The sequence below is a fragment of the Nicotiana tabacum genome, chromosome 22 (assembly GCF_000715075.1).
Source record: "Nicotiana tabacum cultivar K326 chromosome 22, ASM71507v2, whole genome shotgun sequence".
Lineage (NCBI taxonomy): Eukaryota > Viridiplantae > Streptophyta > Magnoliopsida > Solanales > Solanaceae > Nicotiana > Nicotiana tabacum.
Window position 1 is genome coordinate 185,049,792 of NC_134101.1, and position 6,090 is coordinate 185,055,881.

A 6,090-nucleotide genomic window follows, 5' to 3' on the forward strand; every position below is an offset into this window, starting at 1 on the left:
GCATAATCAGCATCAGCATACCCAATCAAGTCGAAATTGTCTCCTGAAGGGTAGTAAAGAACCAGGTCCTATGTTCCTTTTAGATACCTTAGAATTCTCTTGGCATCCTTCAAATGTGATTCCTTTGGACTAGATTGAAACCTAGCACATAATTCCACACTGAATACGATGTTTAGTCTGCTTGCTGTGAGATATAAGAGTGAACTAATGATACCTCTGTACATGGTTTCGTTTACAGGAGAACCAGGTTCATCCATGTCGAGAAGAGTAGTAGTGGCAATAGGAGTATCAATGATCTTTGAACTTTCCATCTCAAATCTCTTCAGAAGGTCTTCCCTGTACTTCTCCTGACTTATCATTGTGCCCTTTGGAGTTTTCTTGACTTGCAGACCTAAGAAGAATTTCAATTCCCCCATCATGTTCAATTCAAACTCACTTCCTATGAGCTTTGCAAACTCTTCACAAAGAGAATCATTTGTTGCACCAAAAATGATGTCGTCAACATAGACTTGCACAATGAGTAGGTTCCTTACTCGTTTCTTCAGAAATAAGGTGTTGTCGATTTTTTCTCTTGTAAAGCCATTTTCAAGGAGGAATATTAGAAAACCTTTCATACCATGCACGAGGAGCCTGCTTCAGCCCATATAAAGCCTTGTCAAGTTTGAGTACATGCTAAGGATACTCATGACATTCAAAGCCAGGTGGTTGTTTGACAAAGACTTCTTTTTTTAGATGTCCATTTAGAAGTACACTCTTGACATCCATTTGGAACAATTTCAATTACATATGAGATGCAAAGGCAATGAGGATTCTGATGGCTTCCATGCAAATGACTGGAGCAAACGTTTCATAGTAGTCGATCCCTTCTTCTTGATTGTAGCCTTGAACTACTAACCTTGCCATATTCCTTGCTGTGTTACTAAACTCATCAAGTTTGATTTAGAACACCCACCTAGTTCCTATAACAGTTCTACTAGAGGGTCGAGGAACGAGGTGCTATACGATATTCCTCTCAAATCGATGGAGTTCATCTTGCATAGCAGTAATCCAGTTAGCATCTTTCAATGCTTTCTTGATATTTTTAGGCTCAATTTGAGATAGAAAGGCTAAAAAGGCAAGTGCGCTTCTTTGACTTTGATCTAGTTTGAATCCCTGAGTCAAAAGAGTGATCACGTTTTGAAGAGGGTGTGAACTTTTGTACTTCCATCTAGACACCTGAATCTCATTATGAGAAGATCTAGGTCCTTCTGAACGTGTTCCATTGTTGACATGAGTCTCGCTTCTTAGCTCAGCATCTGGGGCTCTTTGCACAACATCAACAATTTTGTTCTCTGCTTCAGTTATTGTGATTGGGGGATCAGGGTCCTTTACATCAGCTGGAGATTCAACTGCACTATTTTTGTTTGATTCCTTGACTTGGCTCACCATGTTAGCCTTCCCATTTTCTATATCAATAACTTCACTAGGAAAATTTGATAGCACTCCATCTTGATCAACCTTATAATGTGAATCTTTTCCAAATAAGTGGTGTGATTCATCAAAGATCACGTGTATGCTTGCCTCAACACATTGAATTCTTTTGTTGTACACCTTGTAAGTTTTGCTTTGTCATGAACAGATAAGAAAGATTCCTTCATCACTTTTGGCATCAAATTTTTCCAGTGCTTTCTTGCCACTGTTGAGGACAAAATATTTGCAGAGTAACCTTCTTCAAAGTTTGGTGGAGTAGCCAATGAGGATCTTTTTTAGGTGTTATCCTGATAGAAAGAACCTGCCTTGATACCAATTGATAGAAAATAAGGGTCTATCAAACTATATAGAGAACCTGGTTGTTTATTAGTTCCCACAGAACACACACACATTAGTTAGTAAATAACACAATGGAGTTTTACATGAACAATTCCCAGCTCACGGGATTAAAAACTATGACCTACACTCATAGGATTTCAACTTCACTACTGAGCAAACTTCAGACCTAGGAATTAAATCCCTTACTCACTTGTAATAACTCTATTACAAGATCCTTTGTAATAACTCTATTACAAAGCTTACAATTCCGCTAACTTTAGCCAAGACACAAACACAAGGTTTATGGTTTTACAAAAGATTTCCTACACAATGCTTCTAGCTAAGCTAAGTAGAAATTACAAGTAAATCGCTTTAACAAAGATGCAACACAACTAAGGACATATAATGACTCAATGTAAGAAACTGATCCTTCGTTATGTTGTTCTCTATTCTTGAAACCCTGAAAGCCACTTGCAAGATCGCCACACACTTGAAAGAGAGATTGGTTAATTCTGGAATGTGCAAGTGTGTAGTTTTTCCTTTCCTTCATGTTAATATCACCCAAATGATGTCACTTGGATGATGAAAGCATATTTGGTGCAAAGGCATTCCCAATAAAGTGACTGCTGTACTATTTGCCTTGTTGCGTGTCTGCGGAGGATTAGTTGCAGCAACTTTACAGCTTTAGGGAATTGACTTGGTACAGTCAGCAAGGGAACTGATGTCCATCTGTTCCTTCTGTCGTTTCTTTGATTCTGAATTGTTGAAACATGTCCCCGACTTGAGACTTGTTGTTCTTGAGCACTTTGAGGATGTGAAACAGGTTTCCCATATGGTTCTTATCATTAAGGGGTCGTTTGGTAGGAGGTATTAGAAAAAATAATGCAAGCATTAGCTCTATGCATTACTATATGATACTTTGTTTGATACATTTTTTTTAACATGTGTATATCATATTTTGGTCTTATCCTATGCATAAGTAATGCATAAAAAAACATAGCATTAGTAATACCAAGGCTATTAATGTATGCATTAGTATGGTTAAAGACAAAATTGTTCTTAACGTCCCTTAAAGCTAGAGAATATGGGGGACATTTTTGTAAATAACTATTTTAAAAAAAAAATATGCAATGCATTATAATTTTTATACAACACACCAAACATTAGATAAGAAATAATATCTGCATAACTAATGCTTGCATTACTAACCCATACAATACTAATACACCTTATTCTGCACTATTATTATACACCCTACCAAATGACCCCTAAGTGTTAGATCTCATCAAAACATATCAGGACACATAACCTATCAATTCTCCAAAGAAGAAGTTAAATGGTGTGGGTCGGCGGATGAAAAATTATTGTTCGGTGAATATACTAGTGTTAAGCTATTTTATAACATTGAATAACAAAAACAAAATAGGGTTGCGGGTCCAAATTTGTCCTGTATTATTTGATATAGCTCAGTTTTGTCTTTCCTTAGACTCTTGGTTCATGTATATCCGTTTCTTGTATTTTTCATTACTATAAATAGAGTTTTATCGTGAAATGGGTAGATAACTCCTAGTACCCAAATTCATCGCAGAAAAAGTTTCCAAATTAACAATTGACATTTGACTATGATTTTAAATTACTCAAACATTAAATCTCCATTAGTGTGTGAAGGATAAAAACGAGATTTTTCCATAATGGAAGGGGTTTATAAAATTCGGCCATAAGTAAATCTAATAGATGGAAGAGTTGATAAATTTCGAACCGTATGAAATCAAACTGGACCATTTTTCCTATCTTATATGCATAATAATCTTAAACTTCAGTGAGTGTAATGAAGATTAAATGAAGCAAACTACCAAATGTGTGTCCAAAATTTACTTGCACATTGTGCAAAATAATTGTCAAATATTCTTAAAAATTACTCCATTTCCAATGAGTGGACTTCTGTATTCGCAATGGGGACGGTTGATGAATGTTTACTAATGTCAGCAGTAAACTGGGAATTATGCCCGCAGTCTCCAGTGAGCCCAAGTAGAACGACTAACGAGAGATTCTGTGAGCTTTAACATGTGTTTCATAATTTCTACAGACTTCTAAGGCTTCATTAATTGGATAGAATAAAGGATTTCATATGCTTGGAACTTGGAAGAAAGCCCTTAATGCTTTTTGTTGGTGGGTGAGACCTTTTGCTACCCTGTGGAGCCAACACCAAACCCTACTTTTGGACACTTTTGAGACATACCAAACAAAAAAGTCGTTTTCTTTTTTCTTCGCAAAGAATGTTAGTGACAATAAGTGATTAATTTGCCTTTTCATTTTGGTTTAAAATAAGTGTTCAGTTATGCAATCAAGAAAGAATTCAATTTGTTTTTACAAAATAACCCCTATGTACATATCTCTAAAAAGTTTTCTTACTCCTCACATTAAATATTTAATTAGAGGTAGTTTAGTCATAGTATGTATTTTTGTATAGAATTTAGTATTTTCTTAATGGGCGTGTTAAAAGCAAATTGGACATTTATTGTGAACCGGAGGGAGTATTAGTTAAAACTTCAAGTCCAAAACCATAAGTATATATGCGACTGAGATGATAATTTTTACTCTCTTTTCCGGTTTACGTGAACCTATTTCCTTTTTACTTAAACTTCAAGTCCAACCATAAGTATATATACGATTGAGATGATAATTTTTACTCTCTCTTCCAGTTTACGTGAACTTATTTCCTTTTTGGTCTGTTTAAAAAAGAATGACCCCTTTCTAAATTTGGTAATAATTTAACTTAAACTTATATTTCTACCCTTAACGAGAAGTTTTTATAACCACACAAATAGTCTGGACCCTTTTTGACTTGTTTAAGGTCACAAATTTTAAAAATCGGCATATCACAACTAAAACTAGCATGAAAAAAAGTAGACTCATTGCACCTCCACATTTACTTTTTTAAAAAAACTAAACACATTGAATGTTGATGTAAGCTAAAATTGAAATATTGAGGCCGCAACTTCAATTTAGAAGGATGATATTACTGTATTCGCAAAACATAAATATCCTTTCTCTCTTTTTGTACAACTAATTTGTGTTTTTGAGTTGGGAATTTTGTCAGTTGGGGACCTCAATTGGTTTTGCTCTTCACAATTGACAGTACTGAATAAGTAGTCAGTCTATCTCTTATGGTCATAATTCAGCCACAATCTTTTTTATCATCCTTCCCCTTTTTCGTACTATCATATCTTTTCATAAATATTTGACTGCCATTTTGTTTCTCCCTCACAATACTAAAACTTATCCCCATTTTGTGTCCACAATGGCCAGGATTAGACTACTCTTACTCCTCCATTACTTGCTCTTCATCTTACTTTCTTCCATTGCCACAGGGTCAAGAATTCAAGCCATAATTCCTCATTCTCAAAGGGCCTATCAAGCTTTTACGTATGAGGTAGGAAAGACATTCTTTTTCTTTTTTCTTTTCTGTTTTTTTTCTTCAAGTGTGACTTCAATTGTAATGTTTGTGAAAAAGGGAAAAAGATGGGTGAAAAAGAATTCAAGAAGGTTGATGATAGGATCAGTGGCACCAACGTGCACTTACAATGAATGCAGAGGATGCAAGTACAAGTGTAGAGCAGAGCAAGTCCCAGTGGAGGGAAATGACCCAATTAATAGCCCTTATCATTACAAGTGCGTTTGTCACCGCTAATTCTGTTTTGTCAGGAGCCAGCAGCCTTCCAAAAAGACCCTTTTGAAATTTTCTCAATTTACCATTTCTGGTCTTGTGAGAGTTTCAATGTTCTTTTTGAGATTGGGTTGCTTGAATTTTGGTTTATGTCGAGTCTTTTGTCTACTGCCTATAGTCTAATTATGGTTGGGTGAATGTTATTGAATCAAAGTTTTTTATTTGAATTATGCCTTTTTCTTCAAATGGAAAGAGATTTTTGCATGTTCGTTTTTCCACTTCTATATTTGTATATATGTATTTGTTACTGCGCCAGTTGCAGACTTGCAGAGATACCTTTGGGCTCAGAAAGGCTGAAGTAAATGACATGCAAGTGCAGTATAAAAATAAGTTGCGCTAGTATAAAAAATATCCTCCAAGTAATGAGCAATGGTATATGATATTTCTCTCCTATTCTTTTGTTCTTTCTTTCTAGATTAAAAGAGATGGAGAAGACGCATATCTAATTGAGTCAAACTGTCGGAATATCTTGTATACAACAATTCTGCCTCATTCTTAGACTTTTATATGGTGAGAATTCAACATATTTTTATGCTTGCTGTTAGCCTACTGCAATTCTACTCTTTTATTGACAG

The 6,090-nt window shown here is 35.3% G+C and overlaps 1 long non-coding RNA gene across 1 annotated transcript; it reads left to right on the plus strand.

Moving 5' to 3' along the window:
- Positions 1–4,968: 4,968 nt before the first annotated feature.
- Positions 4,969–5,733, plus strand: LOC142176603 (uncharacterized). The gene is made up of 2 exons (XR_012705291.1): positions 4,969–5,221; positions 5,303–5,733. It is a non-coding gene; the product is annotated as an uncharacterized LOC142176603 (long non-coding RNA).
- Positions 5,734–6,090: the final 357 nt, after the last annotated feature.